The sequence below is a fragment of the Pseudopipra pipra genome, chromosome 6 (genome assembly GCF_036250125.1).
Source record: "Pseudopipra pipra isolate bDixPip1 chromosome 6, bDixPip1.hap1, whole genome shotgun sequence".
In the NCBI taxonomy this organism is placed as follows: domain Eukaryota; kingdom Metazoa; phylum Chordata; class Aves; order Passeriformes; family Pipridae; genus Pseudopipra; species Pseudopipra pipra.
In genome coordinates, this window is record NC_087554.1 from 64,613,426 (window position 1) to 64,639,083 (window position 25,658).

General features: G+C 52.2%; 1 long non-coding RNA gene across 3 annotated transcripts in view; it reads right to left on the bottom strand.

Moving 5' to 3' along the window:
• Positions 1 to 23,829, bottom strand: part of LOC135416511 (uncharacterized) — a 58,643-nt gene extending 34,814 nt beyond the window's left edge. For 2 of the 3 annotated variants that reach the window (XR_010431606.1, XR_010431607.1), the window contains exon 1: positions 6,307 to 6,460. This is a non-coding gene — a long non-coding RNA (uncharacterized LOC135416511). Of the gene's footprint in view, positions 1 to 6,306; positions 6,461 to 17,778; positions 17,899 to 19,921; positions 20,059 to 23,305 lie in introns of those variants that run through there. The other variant, XR_010431608.1, reaches the window with a different exon arrangement.
• Positions 23,830 to 25,658: the final 1,829 nt, after the last annotated feature.

Sequence of the window (25,658 nt, forward strand, 5' to 3'; positions counted from 1 at the left end):
CCTGCTCTCTTTTCAAGCACAGACTGGCAGCCAAGAAGAGGTTTTGTGGCAAATATATTCCAGAGACAACATTTAACCCTCTTGCTCCCATGGGTGACACCACAGTCAAGATTTTTCCACAAAAACCACGGGTTTTTTTGAGGCAGGATTTCTCCACACCAGCAATAATTAATTGAGATACTTTCATTCTTAAGCAGCTCAGAAAAGCACTGGCAGCAGAATTTATCCCAGATTTATCTTGCTAAGCAGAGCTGATTGTGCTTTCAACAGACTTATCAAAGCAGATTCAAGGAATCTCTATTATATTTGGAGCAGAGTGGCAGAAAGTGTCTCATAGAAAGTCTACCTGAAAAACTAATTAAATAGGCTCAGACAGGAGCACTTTCATGTGGGCTGGAAACTAATTGAAAGGCAAAATGCAAAAGGTAATGATGAATATTAATGTGCTGACTGGGTGGCAATATCTAATGGGGGGGATTTTTATCTGCTGGGGACAGGGGGATGTTACAGAGGGACATTAAACCCCACGTGATCTCAATCAGGAAAAAATCAGCTTTATACCCACACAGGCTTGGGAGGAAACACCTTCAGCAGAAGTGGGAACTGGTGAAGTGAGCAGGGGCTCAGGGACACCATTCCTTCACCTTTTCTTGCAGTGGATCCACTTGATTCTCCATCTTATAAATTATCAATACATATATAAATACCTGCTGTTCAGGACAGAAGCTACAGACAACTGTTTTCCCAAAGAAAAACACAAGACTGAAACCATTTATGCTTCACTCCAGTGGGGTTTTTCCCATTCAACTCCTCATTATCACATAACTGAGTTTCCATTGAATAAATTCCAGGACACTTAAAAATTATGGGATAAGGAGCAGTTCAATTTTACTATTTTGCATAAAAAGCTCAGAGGTTATTGCACACTTGAGTGTAGAAACCATCAGCAACAACTGCAAGAGGCTTGAAATCTCATTCTGGGAGATGTGGGAACTCCACCTGCCCTGGAGGAGGAGGGGATTGCTCAGGGGGGGTCACAGGTAAGGCGAGTCTCAGGTAACAATTCATTTCCTACCCAGAAAATGGCAATAAACTGTAATTTTAGGCTCGGTTTTAGGGCAGCACAGGAGCCCCAGGGTTGGGCTCAGCAGCCCATCATTGTGGTGTCGTGGTGGGCACCTTCTCTGGGGGAATGTTTGGGCTGGGCACACAAAGGAGCAAAACCTTCTCCACCTACAAACTGCCTGGGATTAACTGAGCTGGTCTTAAACTACTTCAATAAAACAGCTGGACAAGGGTTGATCTAAAAGTCCCCACTCGGGTGAGCTCGGGCTGAAAGGTTGTTTCTCTTACTTCAAACATTGGTGGAATTATTAAACTATTGTCAAATTTGTTCTGCCCTGAGAGGAGCAAATTCTGGGATGGCACAAGAAACACCATGGCCAGAAATCATGGAACAATTTGGGTTGGAAGGGACCTTAAAGCCCATCCAGTGCCACCCCTGCCATGGGCAGGGACACCTTCCACCAGCCCAGGTTGCTCCAACCTGGCCTTGGACACTTCCAGGGATCCAGGGGCAGCCACAGCTTCTCTGGGAATTTCTTCCCAGCCCCTCCTCACCCTCCCAGCCAGGAATTCCTTCCCAATATCCCATCTAAACCTACTTTCCCAGCTTAAAGCATTCCCGTTGTTCCACCACTACAGGAAGGAGCCAGCCCAGACAGTCGTGTTCACACTGGAACTGCTCCAGTGAATTTGGAAAGCACTTTAGGTAATAATTAAAGATCAGATCCATCTCTCTGGCAGGAGATGAGGGAAATAAAACAGGGCCACAAGACTCATCAGTTCTCCAAAAACTGCTGAGACTTTCCTTTGAGTCGGGAGCTGTAAAGGGAAAACACTCAGGACTTGAGAAACCTGTAATCAAAATTTTGCATCTTTGGGTTCTGCTGGTACTACTGTGGCTGAAAAATAGGGGTTTATTCCAGTGGTGGGAATCACACTCAGTGATCCCTTATTCATGGTGAAAAACCTAAGCTGGCCCCCAAACACAGCAGGGCAGGCAGTGGGTGGAAGCTTGGAAATAATTTTCTAGAGCTGCCTAAAACCAAGGATGTTATTTCTTAGTAAAAAAAAAAAGCAAAATAAAAAAAAGGATTTGAGAATTACCACTGCCCAAAGACAACCCAGGTCTCCTGGACAAGGCCCTCAGCTGAGAGGAGAAAATGCAGCAGCACATTCCCTGAATCTGCCAGGAAAAACCCTGTGCTGTTGGAAGGAAAGGGAATCACCGGCTGAATCCATCCCCTCCCGACTTCTAAACATGGAAATCCCTCCTCACACATTCCTGGCAAAGATCTGGCTCCTGAGCTGGCACAGCAAACCCCCCTGGATGCTCTTGCAAGGAGCAGACTTTGTTCTTGCTCTGCTCAGCGGGTTTCTCCCCCCCTCATCCTGCTGGGCAAAAAGAGCGTTTTTGGCTCTCACCCCGGCAAAGGAATCGTCCAGTTTGTACTTCCAGGGGAAGGAAAAGGAGAAGGAACACTGGACTGCAAAGGGAAGTTGTTCAGCAGCTCAAGATCCCAACTCAGAGCATCCAAAGCACTGTCTCTGCCCAGGGGATGGATCTGGGACCAAAGGGAAAGAGGCCCAGGGGAACAGGGGCTGTTTGAGCCTCGCCCAGCAGGGAGGTGGCAGAGCCACGAGGAGCCAAAACACTGATTGATTGTGGGGTTGTGAGCCTTGAAGCCACTGAATCCCAGGATCCCTGAGGCTGGAAAAGCCCTCCCAGCCCATGGATCCCCCTGTGCCCCATCCCCACCTTGTCCCCCAGCCCAGAGCACTGAGTGCCACGGCCAGGCCTTCCTGGGACACCTCCAGGGCTGGGCACTCCAAACCTCCCTGGGCAGCCCCTGCCAAGGCCTCACCACCCTTTCCAGCAGGAAATTCCTCCTCCTGTCCCACCTGAGCCTCCCCTGGCACAGCTGAAGGGATGGGACAACACCTTGGCCTCAGAACAGGAGATGAGAGGGGAAAAATCGGGAACTATAAATTTTCTTTTCCTGTTTTTATAACACGTCAATATTACACCTGCAGCTGATCACGAGATTCTGCTGTAACCAAACGCATTCTGAGTGTAAATACACCTGGAACTGGATGTTTACATCTCTGCCACGGGCTCTGGAAGGTCCAAAGGGCTGAGCTTGGCAGGTGCCCATGTCTAATTTCCCATTTGCTGGAAGGCAAAAGCCTTCCCGGAGCGTGTTCCCAACTGTCTGCTGCTTGATCCACTCCTAATTGACCCAGGGAAAATCATCAAACAAATCTCCACTTATCTCAGGCTGGAAGCTCAGAGTGTGCAGGTAAATGAAGATGGAAAACAAGTCAAGGGAAACCCAAATTAACATCACTCTTCTAAGAAGGTTGGGCATGAATATGGATGATGCATTAGGGGAGTGACTGATGGATGACCCAGAACTCATCAGAGTAATGGCTTTCCTTGAGTAATGGAAGTTCCTCTTTCAAAATGAAACATGAGAGTCACTTAAATGCCTTTCAGACACACCCCCCCAAAAAAAACCCCTCTTGGCTCTTTCATTTAAGCACTGTTTTCTTTAGAATTTCTGTAGAATTTCTTAAGAGTTTCTGTAGAATTTCTGTAGAATTTCAAAAGGAAAAATAAATCTTCCTGGTTTCAACGTGGCGACCCTTTAATCAAAATAAATACTTCAAATTTCTGTCCCTGTGAATCCCTTGGCTTTGCTGTCCTTGCTTTGTCAGTGGTCAGCAGGTATTTCCTCAAGGAAGAAGAAGGATCCTGCTCCACCTGAACATGGAGAGGTTGGAGATAAGGCAGGTTCCACTCCCGAGGGCAGAGGTGGAAAACGGGCTCGGCCAAAGGAGCTGGGATATTGGAAAACCCAGTTACTGCTCTGGGGGACATTGCTCTGCTCAGCCAGGTGTTCTGGGAGCTTGTGGGCTCACAAAGGATGAAGGAATAACAGGACTGAGCCCTGCAGCCAGCTCAGGTCCCAAAATAGCACAGCAGTGGAGCTGCTGGAGGAGTCCAGAGGAGGCCCCAGAGATGCTCCAAGGGTGGAGCCGGGCTGGGAGAGCTGGGGGGGTTCCCCTGGAGAAGAGAAGGCTCCAGGGAGAGCTGAGAGCCCCTTGCAGGGCCTAAAGGGGCTCCAGGAGAGCTGGAGAGGGACTGGGGACAAGGGATGGAGGGACAGGACACAGGGAGTGGCTTCCCACTGCCAGAGTTAGATGGGATATTGGGAAGGAATTCCTGGCTGGGAGGGTGGGGAGGGCTGGAATAGAATTCCCAGAGAAGCTGTGGCTGCCCCTGGATCCCTGGAAGTGTCCAAGGCCAGGTTGGAGCAACCTGGGCCACTGGAAGGTGTCCCTGCCCATGGCAGGGGTGGAATGAGATGCTCTTTAAGGTCCCTTCCAACCCAAACCATCCTGGGATTCCACAATTATCCCTGCTGAAGTGTCTCCTGCCTTTTCCATGCTCCTCTCCCGAATCTTCTCCTGAATCCTTTGGTCTAAACTCTTCCAATCAGGCTGGAAGGTACAAAGAAGGCCCCGTGTTGTTGTCACTCCTTGTGCAGTAAAATTGCCTTTGTGAAGGGAACTTTGCCAAGGAATTCACCAAAAAGGGAGGGAAATGGCATCTGAGGTCACTTTTTCTGCTCAGGTTTCCAAAGCAGGCCCAGAAAACCAACCCCATCAGGGTTTATGTTTCATTGTATTGCATTTGCTGTTTGATGGTCTGGTAACACTTTAATAGTCTTCGATGAGCATTTAATTTAGATTTAATAGGGCAGCTTCTCTGTTGTAATTAAATATCAATTGATTGTTCAAAGAGCACTTGCTAGATTTAATATCTAAGAGATAAACCTGGTTGGCTGTGTAATTAACTCCAAACACAACAATAAAAGCGCAATTAAATTTCTAGAACACAGAAACTTGTAAAAAAGTTTATCAACTCAGTGGACATGAGGGGAATTAAAGGAAAATGATGTTAAAATTGGGCTCTAGCAGTGATCCTGAGAGCTAATTAATTAGTTTGGTTAACTATTGATGATTTTGACCTTTGATGTAGAGACTCCTTTGAGGTGGAAATCAAACAATGAAAGTGGTTGTTCCCACTGGGATTGGGATCAAGGGAGAGTTTTCTTCAAACAGGTATAGGAAAAATGTCAGGCATCTAATGGAATTTTAATGCTTTTTTCCTGCATTAATAGTTAGTGTTTATCCTATCTGCACTTAAATATTCAGCCTTTTCAATATTTAACTTCGCCACACTTTAAAAACAGGTAATTAATTCCCACTCTGCTTTTCTTTTCTTTGCCTTTGCCGGTTTTCCTGCAAATTTTTTTTTTCCACAGGGTGACTTAAAGGTGGAGCACCCAAAAAAGTCAGCCCCTGCCAAGGCCTGACCACCCTTTCCATGAAAAAATTCCCCTGAAAACATCCTATAACCACTCAACCCACACAAAGGCAGAGCTTTTTTGTCCTAAATCGCTTTTCAGGATCAACTGTGCCATGTAAATCTGGATTGAAACCAGGCACTTCCCTGGCACTATTTCCAGTTAGATTGGATTTTTAGGCTGTGCTTGGATATCTCATTTCTCCCCCAAATTAGCCCCGACCTCCTGGAACTCCCGGGCTCCAATTTCCCACTATGCAAATCTCACAAAACCCAGCAAAAGCTTAAGGGCTTTGCAGCACCAGAGGGATCCAGCCCTCCGGAGAATTCCTGGGAAAACCTCCCGGTGGCTTTTCCAGGCATTAAGAGCAGACCCCGGGCTGACTTTCTAATCCACAAAGGGGGAAATAATTGAGATTTCCAGCAAATTGGCTCGGTGGTGGTTGAACACTCTCCGTGTTTCTGCTGGGAAACGCTCGGCGGGGGTTTTGATCCCAAAGATAAAACTGCTTCCATAAAAATACACCTGGTTAAAATGCTTCTTGGAGAAGGTCCCATCCCTGAGAGATGCATTTGCTGAGGATATTTCAGCCCAGATTTTCTCGTTTGCCATCACCCTGTTGCCACCAGAGTGGTAATTGCTCACATCATTCCTTTCTAAGCAGGCAGGAACTTTTCCTCCTCTTCCCTTTCCTCCTGCCAAAATCCTTCCCACTCCTTCTTCAGGAGCTGCTTTCCTTCCCCCTCAACCTTTTATTCCAGCAAGGAAATAATTAAAGCCCAAACATTTCCAGCACTGGTACGACAGGAAGGATATAAAGCAACAACTGAGCATCCAAGAGTAAAAAAATTCAGGTTTTTGTGTGACTCACCCAGAGCTCCTTCTTCCCAGGAACCAACCACGGCCATCCCTCTCTTCCTGCAATTCCAGCTCAGCTGTGGGGAAGCTTTAATGGCTGCAGCTGTGTCAGGGGAGGGCCAGGCTGGAAATCAGGGAAAGGTTCTTCTCCCAGAAGGTGGTTGGGTTGGACTCCCAACTCAGGATATTCCATGATTCCATGATTCCATGAAAAGCAAGGTGCTGGCCCTTTCCTCCTGCAGAAAGGAAGGACACAGGAATTTTTTAAAATGCAGTAACTGGGTGTTCAACCTGAAATTTTAGCAAGAGAAGGAGATGAAAACCCTAAATTTCAGAATTCCTGCAGGAATGCAACTGCTCTGCCTTCACAGTGGATTTGTGCTCATGCAGGAAATCGGTTCTGCAGCAGCTTTTGCTTATTTTATTTATCACAACTGGCATCCTAATTAGCACTAATTGCCACTTATTGGCATCCCTGCCTGTGGCAGGGAGTTGGAACAAGATGGTCTTTAAGGTCCCTTCCAACCCAAACCAGTCTGGGATTTACAAGAAGGAAAAACCAGGAGAACTTTTCCTGACCAGACTCCAGGAAAGCCTTCTTCCCCTCTCCACCCCCCCAAAAATATAATTTCCTGCCAAAATGGGTTATTTACTCCTTTGCCCACATCGTTTTCTTCACTCCAACGTGTCTGCACTGCAGCATCACCCCAAACCTGCTGCGTTCTCCCTTTCCAAAGGGATGCTCCGAAATGCACGTTCGCTCCCACAGAAAATCAGAGCTGTGCAAATCAACATCATGGAATCATAGAATCACAGAATCATAGACTCACAGAATCACAGAATCACAGAATCATAGACTCAGAGAATCATAGAATCACAGAATCACAGAATCATAGACTCAGAGAATCATAGAATCACAGAATCATAGAATCCCAGAATCAGCTGGGTTGGAAGGGACCTCCGAGCTCATCCAGTCCAACCCTTGATCCAACCCCGCCGTGGTTCCCAGCCCATGGCACTGATGCCACATCCAGTCTGTCCTTAAACACCTCCAGGGACGGAGAATCCCCCCCTTCCCTGGGCAGCCCATTCCAATGGCTCAGCACCCTCTCTGTAAAATCCTCTTCCTGGATTCCTGGTGCTTCCTGAACACCTGAGTGCTCCTTTCCCTTTCCCAGTGTCACCAGCTGGTTAACTCTGCTGTCTAAACCCGTTTGGCACGGCACAGGAAGAACTCCTGATGTTCAAATAATTTGTTATTCATGAAATTATCATCCTCAACATCATTTAAAACTCTGGGAGACTGAGCACGGTCATCCAGCTGTTCCCATGTCCTTTCCCAGCCCATGTCAGCTGCTGGGGATTCCTAGGGAATATTATCTAAACGTGATTAAATCATCAGAAGCTGATGAAAACTCACAGGAAATATTAATTAAAGGTTACTAAAGCATAATAATGACCATACTGGGTCAGACCAAAGGTCCATCCAGAGGGGTTGGCATGACAGGTACGTGCTTCATGTGCACGTTGGGCTGGATCCTCATCCGTGGGTTTTCTTTCTCCTCTTCCTTCTCATTCTCTCTCCCTTCCCATACAGAGCCATTTATAGAGGGAGAAAATAGCTCTGTTTTATAGAGAGATCTATATATGGGTTTGTTTCTTTGGGAGGGGCTGAGGGGTGTTACTAAGGTGGGAATGGAGACACGATTTCAAGCCTGCAAATCCACTGGAATTCCCAAAAGGACCTTGCCTGCTCTTCCCCTCAGCTGCCCCTCTCTGCTCCAGCTCAGCCTTGGCCATTCACCCTCCAGCTCCTGGGAGGGGGTTCTGAGTGCCAGGGGTGTCCCTGTGGGCTCCGGGGGATCCCAGAGGATGAAATCCCTGTCCCAGAGCAGGGGGGCAGTGGGAGGGAGGGGCAGCTCCTCCTCCTCCCCTTGGCTCCCCTGCACCCCGGGGCAGGGTTGGCAATGGAGCTGGGCACATCCTGCTCTCCAGAAAGCGGGCAAGGCCAGGGGAGAGGCTCATCCCAAAGCCCCCCTTGCGTGGCTCCCGTGGCAGCAGTGCTCCCAGGGCTGGCACAATCCCTGCCTGCCCAGGGGCAGCTCCCTCTGCCTCCCCAGCACTTCCACTGCAGCTCCCAGGATGTCGCAGTTTGAGACCCCCAGAAATCCAATTTCCCAGTCCAAGCCCCCCTCCCACAACTCACCCCACTGGGAGGGGGGCTTTCCAGACACAACACAGGACTCAGTTTGGGGTAAGGGAATTCTATTACAATTATTACACAGATAAATATTACAGGACATTATAGACACAATCCTAACTCTCTCTCCTATGGTAAAGCAATATGGGGGTCTCAAACTACGACACATGGTTTGGGTTCTCTGCTCCTGGACAACCTTCCCAGGCACAATTCCCTGGGCTCTCTGTCCCATGGTGGGATGGGAACCCCCTGGCAAGGGGCTCTTAGCCCAGAGCCTTAGCAGTGGGAATGTTGGGAATTGCTGCAGGCAGGGGGTGATTCCCCCCTGAGCTGTCCTGCTGAGCCATCTCTGCAGGCAGGGCGAGGTGCCCAGGCTGGGCCATCCCCCTGAGACACACCCACCTATGGCCTGGAACAGCATTTATGGGTGTTATCCACCAGGGATGGTTGGCAATGGAGCTGTGCACATCCTGCTTCCCCAAAAATGGGAAAGGGCAGGGGAGAGGCTCCTCACAAACCCCCCATTCCATGGATCCCGTGCCACTGGTGGCCCCACAGGCTGCCTGTCCCTCAGCATGTCCATGGCCAACTTCCAGCTGGGACATGTGCTGGGCAGGAGGGGGGAATAAATCTGCTGGATATGCCACAGCTCCTGTTTAAAGGACTGGAATTTCCCTTTGGAGAACAGTGTTACAATTTCCAACCCTCAAAACCTTTCCAGAAGGGCCCACAAACACACCCTACATTCCCAGCTGGAGGCAAACCTCGAGGTGTGTTTGCACGAGGGTTATTTTCATCAGGCTGCCAATTAGAGGGGTTTTTACACTGCTGGGTTTACAAACTGACTTTTTCCTCCTCCTGCTTTCACTGAGCATCACAAAGAAGCCAGGATGTGGTTTTTTAAAGTCCTTGCAGCTCTGAGATCACCAAGAAATAAAGGCAGAGCAAAGTTACAGCGAAGGGAAATATTGAGGTGAGGCTGCTCTTCCTCCTCCTCAGAGACTCCTGAGAGCAGGATCTCAGGATCCTGAGCCAAGGATCTGCTGCTCCCCATCCTCAGGAGCTGAGAGAAGGATCTGCTGCTCCCCATCCTCAGGAGCTGAGAGAAGGATCTGCTGCTCCCCATCCTCAGGAGCTGAGAGAAGGATCTGCTGCTCCCCATCCTCAGGAGCTGAGAGAAGGATCTGCTGCTCCCCATCCTCAGGAGCTGAGCCAAGGATCTGCTGCTCCCCATCCTCAGGAGCTGAGAGAAGGATCTGCTGCTCCCCATCCTCAGGAGCTGAGAGAAGGATCTGCTGCTCCCCATCGTCAGAGCCCTGGAACTGCACATCCCGCCCTGCAGGACCGGGAGGTGCCACCGTGGCGAGGGGAGCCTTGGGATCCTCGGGATTTCTCCTCTATTCCCTCCAAAAATCGGCCAGAAAAAAATGTCACCGAATACATCGAAGCCGGGAGGGAGCAGCTCGTTAACCCTTTGAGCACCACCCTGCCCGGGCTCTGCTTTCCCGTGCAGACAATCTGCTTTTTTCAGACGCTGTTCAGTGTTGATTCGTTCCAAGGACACAGTTGGTGCAGCAGAAATCACAGCTTTAGTTCACTGAGGAAAACAATCAAGTGCCCGATTCCCACCCCTGCTTTGGGGATGATATAATTGCTCTTCTTTTCTGGAGAATCCCAGAACGGTTTGGGTGGGAAGAAACCTTAAAAGACTCCCAGTTTCCAATCCCCCGCCATGGGCAGGGACACCTTCCACTGGCCCAGGTTGCTCCAGCCTGGCCTTGGACACTTCCAGGGATCCAGGGGCAGCCACAGCTTCTCTGGGCAACCTGGGCCAGGGCCTCCCCACCCTCCCAGCCAGGAATTCCTTCCCAATATCCCATCCAACTCTGCCCTCTGGCAGTGGGAAGCCATTCCCTGTGTCCTGTCCCTCCATGCCTTGTCCCCAGTCCCTCTCCAGCTCTCCTGGAGCCCCTTTAGACCCTGTAAGGGGCTCTCAGCTCTCCCTGGAGCCTTCTCTTCTCCAGGGGAACCCCCCCAGCTCTCCCAGCCTGGCTCCAGAGGGGCTCCAGCCCTTGGAGCATCCCATGGCTCCTCTGGACTCTCTCCAGCAGCTCCACGTCCCCCCTGTGCTGTTCCCAGGGCTGGAGCAGCTCTGCAGGGGGGTCTCACCTGAGGGGCAGAGGGGCAGGATCCCCCCTCACTCTGCCCACACTGTGGAATCAGCCCAGGGCACATTTTGGGTGCCAGGGGCACCATCTTCTCTCTTTATCTGGGCTGTGCTTTTTGGGACCCCCCAAGGCACTAAATCAGCCTTGACCACGTTCCCAGTGTGGGTTTGCAGCGTGAGATCCCTTCATTCCTCCCTGACTCCTGGTGTTGGACACTGGAGCACCCCCGGGCTGGCCAGGATTTGACAGGAATGAGGCAGAACCAGCACAGAATAAGCAGTTATTTCCCTCTCCAAGCACTGACAGTGCAGGCAGACCCTCAATAACAGAAAATACCCTTATTTCTTACAAGGAGGAGGATGGCAGAGTGAAATGAAGGGCCCCTGTCAAAAAGCAATCCCATTTGTGGAGAATACAGGTATTTACCTCTCACAAAGCCATCACTAAAACCTGCTCCAGCCCAGCCAGGTGTCACTAACATCAGCCAGGCCCCAAATCTCTCCCCATCATCTCCTGGGCCTGATGTGCTGCCACCAATGCCTTTGTCTAGCAGAGAATAAATGCTGTTCCAGGCCATCAGTGGGTGTGTCTCAGGTGGATGGCCCAGCCTGGGCACCTCGCCCTGCCTGGAGGGGACAGCTCAGGGGGGGAAATCATCCCCCTGTCTGCAGCAATTCCCAAAATTCCCACTGCACAGGAGCTGTGGCATATCCAGCAGATTTATTCCCCCCTCCTGCCCAGCACATGTCCCAGCTGGAAGTTGGCCATGGACATGCTGAGGGACAGGCACCCTGAGGGGCCACCAGTGGCACAGGATCCATGGAATGGGGGGTTTGTGAGGAGCCTCTCCCCTGCCCTTTCCCATTTTTGGGGAAGCAGGATGTGCACAGCTCCATTGCCAACCCTCCCTGGTGGATAACACCCATAAATGCTGTTCCAGGCCATAGGTGGGTGTGTCTCAGGGGGATGGCCCAGCCTGGGCACCTCGCCCTGCCTGCAGAGATGGCTCAGCAGGACAGCTCAGGGGGAATCATCCCCCTGCCTGCAGCAATTCCCAACATTCCCACTGCTAAGGCTCTGGGCTCAGAGCCCCTTCCCGGGGGGTTCCCATCCCACCATGGGACAGAGAGCCCAGGGAATTGTGCCTGGGAAGGTTGTCCAGGAGCAGAGAACCCAAACCATGTGTCGTAGTTTGAGACCCCCATATTGCTTTACCATAGGACAGAGAGTTAGGATTGTGTCTATAATGTCCTGTAATATTTATCTGTGTAATAATTGTAATAGAATTCCCTTCCCCCCACGTTGAGTCCTGTGTTGTGTCTGGAAAGCCCCCCTCCCAGTGGGGTGAGTTGTGGGAGGGGGGCTTGGACTGGGAAATTGGATTTCTGGGGGTCTCAAACTGCGACATCCTGGGAGCTGCAATGGGAGTGCTGGGGAGGCAGAGGGAGCTGCCCCTGGGCAGGCAGGGATTGTGCCAGCCCTGGGGGCACTGCTGCCACGGGAGCCACGGAAGGGGGGCTTTGGGATGAGCCTCTCCCCTGGCCTTGCCCGCTTTCTGGAGAGCAGGATGTGCCCAGCTCCATTGCCAACCCTGCCCCGGGGTGCAGGGGAGCCAAGGGGAGGAGGAGGAGCTGCCCCTCCCTCCCACTGCCCCCCTGCTCTGGGACAGGGATTTCATCCTCTGGGATCCCCCGGAGCCCACAGGGACACCCCTGGCACTCAGAACCCCCTCCCAGGAGCTGGAGGGTGAATGGCCAAGGCTGAGCTGGAGCAGAGAGGGGCAGCTGAGGGGAAGAGCAGGCAAGGTCCTTTTGGGAATTCCAGTGGATTTGCAGGCTTGAAATCGTGTCTCCATTCCCACCTTAGTAACACCCCTCAGCCCCTCCCAAAGAAAGAAACCCATATATAGATCTCTCTATAAAACAGAGCTATTTTCTCCCTCTATAAATGGCTCTGTATGGGAAGGGAGAGAGAATGAGAAGGAAGAGGAGAAAGAAAAACCCACGGATGAGGATCCAGCCCAATGTGCACATGAAGCACGTACCTGTCATGCCAACCCCTCTGCCAGCCTGGCACCACCATCAAGCAAACCTGGCAGCATGAATGAGCCTGGGTGACCTCGGGATGACATTAATTTGTCGCAGCTTCATAAGGCACATTTCAATTATCGCGGATTTTTTCCCGCCGACGTGGGGAAGAGCAGCCTGTCAGCACTGGCTGATTGGAAATGTGATGCAATTATCATCAAGCCCTAGTAAAGGATTTTAAATTAAAGACAACTTGGTCTGTAAATACTTTGTGTCTGCATTATTGTTCTCTCTTCCTAATGGCTTTTGGCACAGGCCTTGTCAGTGGTTTATTGTACAAGCCTTTGGCTGCGACAGTGTCTCCTATGAATAAATCATACACTTCACTAAGCACCAGACGATGGCAAAATGCAACAGCAGATGAAAAAAGCAATAAAGAACCATTACAGCTGCCTGTTCTCCTCTGCAGGTTTACATCACCAGCTGATTTAATTTGCTATTTGTAAAGGCACAGCTCACTGCAACGCCTTTGTGAAATGAAATCATAAATGTTCACGCGGGCGCGACTGGAAAGTGAGGCACCTGCTCGGTTAGGAGGTGTTTCCTCCCTCTGCAGGGCTCTTCAGCATCCTAGTGCTGCTCTTGGGGCACAAAAAGAGGATTTACAGGGGACAAAACACCTTGCTGCCACAGTTGGAAGATGCTGGAGCTGCGTGTGTGGGATGCTTTTGTCACAAAAATGAAAGGGAACCACCAAGGAACAGAAATATCAGGACAAGGTTCTTCCCCCAGAGGGTGGTTGGCACTGCCCAGGCTCCCCATGGGCACGGCCCCAAGGCTGCCAGAGCTCCAGGAGGGTTTGGACAACGCTCTGAGGGACAGGGGGGGATTGTTGGGGTGTCTGGGCAGGGGTTGGACTGGATGAACCTTGTGGGTCCCTTCCCACTCAGGATCTTCCATGATTCTATTAAAATGGGCTCCATGTGCCTTCCTGCTCTGGACAGAGCTCACCCAGCTCTGGAGCTGGAAAATACAAGTTGTTGCTCTGCCCCAAAGCTCAGGAGCACAGGAGACACAAGTGACCAAAGCCTCTTCTTCTCAGCCTCCACCACCGAGGCCACACGACCTCTCTGGGACACCAACGGGGAGAGGACCAACACTGAGGGTTTAATTCAGCCCCTCTTTGCTCATCCAGCTGAACACCCTCCTGGCATGGCAGGAACAGGCTGGGCAAGGAAGAGGTGGAGTGCCCACCCCTGGAGGGGTTTCCAAGCCCTGTGGATGTTGCACTTGGGGACTCGGGGCAGTGGTGGCCTGGGCAGTGCTGGGGATGGTTGGACTCCAGGATCTCAGAGGGCTTTCCCAACCTGAATGATTCCATGATTTTCCAGGCCCTGTGACAGGTCACCTGAGCACAGGCAAAGCTTTGGGGTTCATAACTTAGAATTGGAAGCAAACCCACAGGCTGAGCCCAAGGGCAGGGTTTGGGGTTCCAGGGCAAGGTTTTGGGGGTGGATTTGGTTCTCTCAACCCACAAACCCTTTGTTGTGCTTTCTCTCCCCTGCCCAGCTGAGGAGGGGGGTGATGGAGCAGCTGGGTGGGCCAGCCAAGGTCAACCACCACAGAAACAGGGAAAATTCCATCCAGAAAAAGGACAGCTGAAAAATCCATCCATCTCCTGAGCTGTCCCAGTGGAGCTCTCCAGGTCTCCCCTCTACATTTCCTCTCCAGAGGAAAAGACCATCCATGGCATTCAGAACTGTTTCCAAGGGGAAACAGTTGGGATAAGGATGAGAAAAGGGATCCTAGACCCAAGTTGGTTCACCTTTACCCCTGCAAACCAAACATCTGCCAGACCATCAGCACATCAATAATCCCAACAAATATCTGGCTGGGCATGGAAATTTGGACTTCTCAGGCCTTCACATGGAGATCACAAAGTCCTGGAATGGTTTGGGTTGGAAGGGACCTTAAAGGCCACCCAGTGCCACCCCCTGCCCTGGGCAGGGACACCTTCCACCAGCCCAGGTTGCTCCAAGCCTCGTCCAACCTGGCCTGGGACAATTCCAGGGATGGGTTTCACCTGATTGCTGGAGGAGCTGCCAGCAGAGCCTGTACTTAGCAAAGGGATGGAGTAATCCCTTTTTTTTCCCCAGCACAAACCCTGGAGCTCTGACCTGGCCAGGAGCCAGGAATTCAGGAATTCCTGCTGCAGTTTCGTGCCCACCAAGGCACGGGATTGTCTGTCAGTGCTGCACCATTTGCTTCACTTTCAGTGAACATGAACACTGGAGGCTGTGAGGAGAGTGAACATTGATGGTTGGACTTGATAATATTAAAGCTCTTCTCCCACTTTAATGATTCTGAGATTCCTAAAGAGCTTCTGTCAATAATTTCAATAATTTCCCTGACATCTCCAGCTCTGATGCTTTTCCAAGAAGGTATCTTTGGTTTACAGTAAAAACACAAGCACTGACCTTTCAGAATATAATTTTTCTCTGCTGAAGCTGAATTAAGGACAGGAAAATGGAAAGCTCAAGGCTACACACTGAGTTATATTTACCTCTGTTCTGTTAAATTAATAGAAACCCAGGAGCCCTGAAAGGGGACAGCTTCCCTGACATCACCTTCAGAGCACAGTCCTGATTTCTGAGGCCTGTTTGGGGTCTGTTCCAAAATGTAAGGTCACCTCATACATAATTTGATCCCTGATCCTGCTAATTATTCTCCAGGGAGCCACCCCCTCCCATCCTGTGCCCAGGGACCTGCTCATGGTCACCTGGAGAGAGCAGGGAGGGCAAAAGGGGCTGTGCTGGAGTGTGCAGGGAAGGGAAGGGAGCTGGGAAGGGGCTGGAGCAGCAGGAGGGGCTGAGGGAGCTGGGGGGGCTCAGCCTGGAGCAAAGGAGGCTCAGGGGGGACCTTCTGGCTCTGCAACCCCCTGACAGGAGGGGGGAGCCGGGGGGGGTCGGGCTCTGCTGCCAGGGAACAAGGGACAGGAGGAGAGGGAACGGCCTCCAGCTGTGCCAGGGGAGGCTCAGGTGGGACAGGAGAAGGAATTTCTCCCTGGAAAAGGTTGTCCAGCCCTGGCACGGGGTTGAGTCCCCACCCCTGGAGGGGTTTCCAAGCCCTGTGGATGTGGCACTTGGGGACAGGGGTCAGTGGTGGCCTTGGCAGTGCTGGGGATGGTTGGACTCCATGATCTCAGAGGGCTTTTCCAACCTTTATAATTCAGTGATTCCATCAAACCAGCCTGATCCAACAACACTTCCCTTATGCAGACACTTCATTAAAATCCTTTCCCTCTTCCAGACCAACTCTTCCCTCTGGGCTGTGTCCCTGTTCCCTCTGGGCTGTGTCCCTGTGCCCTCTGGTGTGTCCCTGTTCCCTCTGGGTGTGTCCCTGTTCCCTCTGGGTGTGTCCCTGTGCCCTCTGGTGTGTCCCTGTGCCCTCTGGGCTGTGTCCCTGTGCCCTCTGGGCTGTGTTCCTGCTGGTGTTTCCAGCAGGAAAAGGACCCTCAGCCCTTCATCCATCCCTGAAGGCCCCACCTGAGCCCCCCCTGTGCCTTTCCCAGTCATGACCCCCAAGTTTTCCAGGTCTCCTCCAATGCAGCTGCACCACTGAGCCCTTCCCTGACCCTCCTCCCTGCTTTTCCCTCCTCCCCCTGTGCCTGCAGCACTCTCCACACTCCATTTCTCACACAGCTGATCCACTTTTTGCTCCCTGTACAATCCCTTTTTACTCCAAGTCGATAAAGAGCTCTTGATTTAACCCCCATGGTCCCTCCCCACCCTTCTGGCAGCTCCTCTGCACTGGGATGGGTTGTATCTGTGCCCTTAACAGCATTTTTAAAGAGCTGCCCACTTCCCTCAACTCCTTTTTGTTCCATTTGGGCTTGTTTCCCAAAGGATCTTTCCTACCAGTTCTGACCTTATTTCACTTTGCCCTAATAAAGGTCATTGGGGCTATTTTCCCTGGTTTTTGGGAGTTTTTTATCTCTCTTTTAATTCCATTTTCTGCACTGTTTACTCTCCCATATCCTTCCTCTGTATTCCATGGCCACACTCAGAAGTTCCTCCTGCCTTCCCCTTTCCAGCCAGTTTGTCCTGGTGCTCGGGATCGAAGCTGGAGGATCCCATTTTCTTCTCCAAAATTCCATATTTGAACACTACCACCTCTAACACCCCTCCCTGGGTGGCTCCACAGCCCTTTCACCCCATTCCCAGGATGGAAATCTCTGTAGGATTTTAGGTACCATGAAAGCCAGAGGAGCTGGGCAGGGATTCATGGAGCAGCTCCTTGTTTTCAGGAAGGAAACAAATGCCAAGGAGGTCAGGGACAAAGGCAGCTCCAGGAATCCTCTCCCTGTGGGCTCTTGCCTGGAAAAACCCTAGAAAATTCCCAGAGTTTTGCTCTCCCACCTAAGGATAATAACTGTGCAGATCCTTGCAAGGCTGAGAACTCCAAAACGTTGATTTGTGGAGATATTGCAGACCTGAGAAGGGGTTTTTGTGGGGGGGTTTCAGGGGTTTGAGGGGCAGGGTTGTGGTCAAGTACCAAGGTTTGGCATCAAACCTGTGAGGAAAAGTTGCCACAAGGGCAATAATTCCAAATGGAAAGGACCACCCAGGGTTCTGGGGGGAGAGGAAAGGCAGATCCTCCCGTGGCCACGTTTTAAAAAGAGAGGAATGTTTCCAGCTGTAATTTATGGTTGCTGTGCTGCCACCCAGGGCTGTGATCTCCAGCTCCTGCAGCAGAGATCACCCTGCAAACAGACAGCTGCAAATGGGATAATTGGTTACTTCTGGGAGACAACCTTTAAACTCCCCAATTTATGACACAATTCAGCAGCTCCAGCAGGTTGTAAAACAACCACAGAGGAAACAGTGAAAACCTGAACCAGCCCTTAATGCATTTTTCTATTCTGGGTGGCAGAACAGGGAGCCAAGGCAGAGTCCCTGCTCTTGTGCAACATGCACTTATCAATTTTTAAGAGCGTTTCCTGCGGTGCTGAAGCACCAAACACGGAAAGTGCATTTGGCAGCAGGCCCTGGGTGTCAGCAGGATGGGGAGGAGGGGAAAAAATCACTCACCTGTGGCAGGGTCAGCTCCCAAAGCTCTCAGTGCTGCAGGAGCTCAGGTGTCTTGAAGAAATATTTCGGTTCCTCCTCGCTCACAGTTATAGTATTAAATGTCCTTTAGGGTACTGGGATCTGAGGACAGAAGGGAATAATTGATTGTAAGATGCTGTGTCATGCATGAAGTGGCATAAACTAGAAATGTCTGTCTGATCTACAGACTTGTCACATGATTTTCAGGCACAAAATTAACTGATGATGAAGAAACTGCTGTTTGGACAATCCTTGGAGCTACAGTTTTACAGCTCTGGGATGGGGGAAGACCTATTATGGGTATTCCCATCACTGGGAATCCATCAAGGGCTGGAGCCAGGCTGGGAGAGCTGGCTTTAGGCCCCCTTGCAGGGCCTAAAGGGGCTCCAGGAGAGCTGGAGAGGGACTGGGGACAAGGCATGGAGGGACAGGACAAAGGGAATGGCTTCAAACTGCCAGAGTTAGATGGGATATTGGGAAGGAATTCCTGGCTGGGAGGGTGGGGAGGCCCTGGCCCAGGTTGCCCAGAGAAGCTGTGGCTGCCCCTGGATCCCTGGAAGTGTCCAAGGCCAGGTTGGAGCAACCTGGGCTGGTGGGAGGTGTCCCTGTCCATGGCAGGGGGTGGCACTGGATGGGCTTTGAGGTCCTTCCATCCACCCAAACCATCCTGGGAGTTTATGAAGACAGAACTTTTCTCTTTGATTTTTATTTATGATTTTAATTTGCAATTCCAGTTGTCTCACAAATCCTCTCTTTACAGTCCTGTTCCTTGCTGACCTGGCTGCCTCTTGTCCTTCCCTTCCCAGCCATTCCCAGAAATGCTGCCAGCTCCTCCCCTGCCCCTGTGCCAGCCCTGTCCCCCAGCCTTGCTCTGCCCCCTGGGCACCTCAGGGAGTGTTTTGCTCCCAGGACATTGGACTCCCATCCCTGTTGCAGACCTGACACTGGGTCTCAGCACTTGCTGAAGAATTTTCTGCTCCTGAATACCAGTCCTGCTTGATAAATCTCCACCTCTTCACCTGCCTCCATCCCCTCTCTAACCTGTTCCCTCAGAGCTCCTTATTCATATTCTGAACTCTCTGTTATTTCTTCTCCACTGACTTTTGGGACTCAGGTTGTTCCAGAAATACCTCCCTGCACCTTTAGGCACCTAATGACCTTCCCAAACCTGCCCACATCCCCTTTATGCTCATCTTCCTGGTGTATTTTTTCCACCTTAGAGGTTTTTAACTGACACAAGGATCGAAGATATTCAACTCCCTGGGGAGTCCAGGCTGAGCAACTCCCCGACAGATCCCACACAGCTCTGGCTCCCACGTCACCAAACAACTCCAGCCCCCTCTTTCCCGGGAGAAATGTATCCCAGGGGATTTAGGAAGACAATTAGAAGGGTTTATCACATCCCTTGCTATTAATAAGGCAGAACTGTCCAGCCTGGAAGCCCCCTCAGATCCATCAATCCCTCCCACTGGCGCTGGAGCTGCTCAATTTTTGTCATCAAGGACAAGCAAGAGCCCCAGTTTTAGGTCTTCCAAACCTCTAAAGCTTCCCCAGTTCTCTTCCCAGGCAGCTGAGGTTTTACAGGAGGGGTTTTTCCTGCCTTTAGCACCGTCTGGAACTGCAGAGCTGGAGCTCCAGACAATGTCACCAGCAATATCTGTCACCTGAGTCCTTCTGCCTGAGCACACCTGCAGGTTTCCAGGCTCATAGTCCCACCCCACCTTTGGAAACAGGCTCTGGATTTTCTGCTCATGCCTCTTGCTCTGGATTTTCTCCAATTCCCATCAGCAAACCCTGATGGGAAGTTAAGTTTGCTGGACTAAATAAAGGCTTGGCTCTGCAAAGCCACTGCCATCCCATTTTACCTTCCTGCACACCCTCCTCATTAACAGCCTGAACTGCAAGATTCCCAGGAAAGGGCTGGAATCCAGGATGTTCACAAAGAACAGAGGCTGCAAAAGCTGTTCCCAATTCCCATTCTACAGCCAGTTACAAAACCATGGACATTTTTATTTTTTTTTAGTACCTGTTAGAGCTGCAGCAGAGAAAACCACCTAGGCTGGGTTAAAAGCTGGCTTAAAAGCTGGCTTTGTAAATACCAACTCAGGACTGAGCCTGACCTCACCTCTGGGGCAGGAAACAACGGGGTCCTTGGCATCAGACAGCTTTTTATTCCTATTGAGAGGATGGAACTGGGAGCAGGGAAACACTCAGTGCTGGGAATGTGACTGCCCAGGGGATGGTTCCTGCTGCACAAGGATCCTGGAATAAATGAGACAGAAATCATGGATCCCAGAATTGTTTAGGTTGGAAAAGGCCTCCAAGGTCAAGTCCAACTGTTCTCCCTCAGCACTGCCAAGGCCACCACTGACCCCTGTCCCCAAGGGCCACATCCACAGGGCTTGGAAATCCCTCCAGGGCTGGGCACTCCACCTCTGTCCTGGACAGCCCTTTTCCAGGCAGAAATTCCTCCTCCTGTCCCACCTGAGCCTCCCCTGGCACAGCTGGAGGCCGTTCCCTCTCCTCCTGTCCTTGTTCCCTGGGAGCAGAGCCCGACCCCCCCCGGCTCCCCCCTCCTGTCAGGGGGTTGCAGAGCCAGAAGGTCCCCCCTGAGCCTCCTTTTCTCCAGGCTGAGCCCCCCCAGCTCCCTCAGCCCCTCCTGCTGCTCCAGCCCCTTCCCAGCTCCCTTCCCTGCACACGCTCCAGCCCCTCCGGGTCTCTCTTGTCTGAGGTCCCAGAAGTGCCCCCAGGGCTGGAGGTGCCCCAGCAGTGGGCAGTGGTGGATCCAGGACCACCAGCCAAGCATGACTGCTCCAGGTAGAGCCTGAGACTTGGTCCTTTGGGCCACCAACGGACCTGGGAACAAGCCCCAGGACAGTCAAACTGCACCGACTGTAACTCCCCACTGATGCTGGGATCACTCTCCACTACTCCTCAACCCTGAGCCTCAGGGAGCAAGTCCTACACATGGAGAACGTGTTCCCAGGAAAGTTTTCCCACCCCTGCTCGATCCCTGGAGGATCCCCAGGCCCGGAGCATCGGGAATGTGCCAAATTCCCAAGAGCCTCCTGCTCTTCCCTTCATCCCCACGTGCAGGAGCAGCAAAGGCACCGTTGGCATCGGCACCAACCCCCCCAGTCCCGAGGCGTGTCTGGATATGAATCTAACATGACAGCTTCAGTAAGTCAATGAGCTAATTGCTAAACACACTAATTGATTTTTAATTACAGAGAGCGAGCCTTGCAGCACAGCCAAGACTGGCAGCTCTCTCTGTCATCAGAGAACAAAAGGAACTTCAGCTCCAGCATCCCCAGGCTCTGGTGTGTCTCTTGGCTGCACCTTTTCCTCCAAGTCATTTACAAACCCAGCGGGATTTCCCCATCCCTCATTTTCTGACTCATCCTGGGACCTGCAGCCATCAGAGAAAAAGCTTCCAAACACCCCAGGAGAAAGATATTTGCTTTAAACTCAGTTTTCTGGTGGAGGGGTTGGAACTAGATGATCTTTAAGGTGCCTTCCAACCCAAACCATTCAGTGATTCTGTAAATACAAATTCAGGGCCCTGAACCACCTCCACAGTGAAAAGAAAAGGCAGAGAAGCAGAGCTGCTGTTGGACTGCAATCCCAGGGGGATCTGCCAGGGAGAAGCCTCCAGAGGGATGATTTGGGGGGACAGTGGATAAGGATTATTAAAGGTGGAAAAGCCCTCTCAGATCACTGAGTCCAACCAGCCCCAGCACTGCCCAGGCCACCACTGCCCCCTGTCCCCAAGTGCCACATCCACAGGGCTGTGAAATCCCTCCAGGGATGGGGACTCCACCCTGTGCCAGGGCTGGACAAACCCTTTCCACGAAGGAATTTTTCCTAATATCCGACCTGACCCTCTCCTGGCACAACTTGAGGCCGTGTCCACTCACCCAGTCACTTGTTATCCAGAAGAAAAGACTGACCCCAAAGGTTCTGTGATCTCCTCCCCTTTCCTGGGGAAGCAAAACGTGCCCTCACCCATGTTGTGGCCACTGTGGGGGTGACTCCTCTTGGCCCTGCCCCACCACAAAGGGCCAACTTGCAGCATTCCCTGCAGGAGCAGGGAACTCCTCCCCCTCCTCGTGCTCTGAGGGATGTGGGACACACGGGAAGGAGTAACAGATTCCTCAAACCTGCCTGTTGTGCCCTGGAATCCTGCTTTAAAAGGATCAAAACCACCCTAGAAACGAATGAGCTGCTGTCTCACTTACAAAGGCCCTTCTTTGATGTGCCACCAGTGCCTCGGGGATCACAAGCCCACCTTGGTTCCTCCTTTGCTCTGTTAAGTCACCCCAGGGAGGCTTTTCCCCAATGAGGGAGAGAAAAGTTCCCAATTCCTGCTTTTCACTCACACAGGAAATTCTCCCCCGTCCTCCCCTCCAGAAACACTTCTCTCACCAGAGCTCAGGGCCTTTTGCCTTGTCTGTGTGCACCTGACCATGAGATGGAAATTATTTTCACCTGCACTTGCCCAGCAGATCCCTGGAATCAGGGCATGAATTTTAGGAACAAAGGCAGCTTTTGATCTGCCAGGAGGGACCTGAAGCAGAATCTGTTCCAGCACCCTCCTCTGCAACCCCTGCTGCCCAAAACCTGCAGCACAACAGAGGCAGCTCTTTCATCCCAGAGCAAAAGGGAATTCTCCCATTTCCTTCAGGTGAACCCAGAGCAAAGTCAGAGCCTGAGGCAGATCAAGGGCTGCCCTGAGGGAAGGACCTCTCCTGGCACTGGGAAGTGGGCAGGACAGCTCCTGCCAGCCAGGATGGTGGCTGGAAGGGCTTTCAGGCCTGACTCAGCTCTACTGAGCAGCTCAGGCTCTCCCAGGAGAGGTGGAGTGTGTCAGAAGGGAGCTGACAGCAGCTCCTGGCCAAGGAAAGCCAACACTGATGGCCCCCCGTGCCCTGGAGGTGCTGGTGGCTCCACTCTCCTGTGTCACAGTGATCTCCAGTGACAGGGGATGAACTCCCAGGGACTCAGAGCTCTGACAGGGGACAAAGGAGAGGATTTGTTCAGGCTTGTGTGGTTTCAGGGGAAAAATAAATTAGGACTCTCGCGCTAAACACCAAGACAGCTGCCAAGGTCTGCCAGCCACCCAAACCCTGTGTGGAGGAACAGCAGCTCTAAATAGAGCTGGCACTCTCTTCAAGGGGTGGAATCAGCTCTGGTGGGAGCATCTCTGGACTGGCAGAGGGCTCTTCAGAGGGCAAGAGCCCCCAGACCAGACCCCCCAGCCCAAATGGAGACCAGTTCCCAGTTTCCTTCCCACTCCTCGGTGTTGCTCCAGGCTGTGTCCTCCCCCCACCCTTCTCACCCTCTGGATGGCATTTTGGAGTGGGAAAGGGGGGGCTTTCCTCCTTCCCCAGCACCTGTGGGCTCACAGAAATGCTTCAGCCCAGAGATGAAACCCCTGCCTGTCCATCTGTTCCCCACCCACCAGCTGGACTCTCGCCGGCACCGGAGCAGCTGCACCTCTGCTTTGTACCTGCACAGACAAATTCCTGCTTGGGCAAATTCCAGCTTTCCCACAGAGCAAAGCTGAACCCCTGGTGCTGAAGATGGGCCACTTGGGGCAGGTTTCTCCCTGATGAGTGACACTGGTGCTCGCAGGAGCTCCTCAGTGGATGCAGGAGGTCAGATCCACACCCCCCTCTCCATGGCAGGGGATCAGATCCTCCTCTGCCTGGCCCAGCTCGGGGCTATTTTGGGAAACTTGACCCCAAACTGAACTTTCTCTGACTGCAACTCCACATTTCCAAGCAGCAGCGACACTTCAAGCCAATAATGAGCAACATCAGCAGAACTCCAGGGGTCTGATGTCGCTGTGACCAAGCCAATGCCAGGAACTGGGTGTCTTGGAATGTGTCCTGCTCCAAACCAACCAGCTGCTCTGGAGAAGAGTCCTGGCACCGACTGCATTGCAAAGCTTTGGGGCCTGGTTTTCACAGATCTGTTGTCCTGGAATCACACAATGGCTTAGGTTGGACAGGACCTTAAATTCCATGTTATTCCAACCCTGTCATGGGCAGGGACACCTCCCACTAGAAGGAAGAACCACCCCCAGCAGTATTTTTCCTGGCACTCACAATTCCACACGGCCACTGCCTGGGTACTTCCCCCCTTTGGGTCAGGACTGAACACTTGTACTTATGTACATACAACCCCCTTTATGGAAACAACCCCCTGCTTGTGCACAGAGCAAATTAAACCTGTGGAGACTCCAATGCTGCTTTTGCCTCCAGCCACAGGATCTATCAAAGGGAAGCAGGACACAAAGTGCTGCTCCAGCCTGTTCCTCAGGGCTGCCTGAACCCCTGAGACTCATTTCAGAGCTGTTCAGCTGAAAACCAGGGACATATTTCAACCTCCCTTCCCACCTCTGTGCCAAACACCATCTACTAAAAGCTGCTGTTCAGCTCCAATTCCAAACCCTGCAGGCAGCAGGTGTGACCATGGAATTCCAGCCTGGATTGGAAGGGACCTTAGAGCACATCCAGTGCCACCCCTGCCATGGGCAGGGACACCTTCCACCAGCCCAGGTTGCTCCAACCTGGCCTTGGACACTTCCAGGGATCCAGGGGCAGCCACAGCTTCTCTGGGCAGCCTGTGCCAGGGCCTCCCCACCCTCCCAGCCAGGAATTCCTTCCCAATATCCCATCTCTCCCTGCCCTCTGGCAGTGGGAAGTCATTCCCTGTGTCCTGGCACTCCAGTCCTTCTTCAGTTCTCTTGGAGCCCCTTTAGGCACAAAGTCACTCTGTTCCTCATTTTTTGGCCACACATCTTTCCCAACCTCTCCCAAGCCTCTCCCAAGCTCTGCCCCAGCTGGACCCCAAGCCCTGCTCACATCTGCCTTTCCCTGAGGCAGCATCCCGGGATGTGTGGGTGCAGTGGGATGTCCTGGAAATTCCCACACCAACCTGCAGTGTGCTGCACTTTGCAGGAATCACAGAATCCCAGAATCAGCTGGGTTGGAAGGGACCTCTGAGATCATCCAGTCCAACCCTTGATCCAACCCCGCCGTGGTTCCCAGCCCATGGCACTGATGCCACATCCAGTCTGTCCTTAAACACCTCCAGGGACAGAGAATCCCCCCCTTCCCTGGGCAGCCCATTCCAAGGGCTCAGCACCCTCTCTGCAAAGAAATTCTTCCTGATCTCCAACCTCCCCCTCCCCTGGCCCAGCTGCAGACCCAGCCCTCTTGTCTTGCTGAGAGTTGCCTGGGAAAAGAGACCAACCCCCCCCGGCTCCCCCCTCCTGGCAGGGAGTTGCAGAGAGTGAGGAGGTCTCCCCTGAGCCTCCTCTCCTCCAGGCTGAGCCCCCCCAGCTCCCTCAGCCTCTCCTCCCAGCACTTGTGCTCCAGTCCCTTCCCCAGCCTCCTTGCTCTCCTCTGCCCCTGCTCCAGCCCCTCCAGGGCCTTCCTGAGCTGAGGGCCCAGAACTGGACACAAGGAAGTCAGGGATAAAAGCTGCAGAGGAGTTTCCAGCTGGGAACAGGGAAAGCAGCTCTTTGACACTTGAAAACAAACGATTTCTGCCACTTGCTGGTGCCACAGGCCCGAAATGAATTCCCTGACAATGCCCCTGGCAGGGGAACAGGGTGGGTCTGGCCCAGCAGGAACCTCAGGCAGCAGGGCAGGGCTGTTTGTCACTCTGGGAGGAGGGGAAGTGCTGCTGGAGGGGCTTTTTTCAGGCTCTAGTTGAATAAAAATAAGCATTTCTCTCTCCTGCAGCCTGGGGCTGGGCAGGGATGGAAGGCCAAGGAGCAGCAGCAGTTAATGGAGCTGGAATCTCCAGCAGCTTTGCCGTGGGAAATGAGCTGGAATATCCAGAGGAAAAGC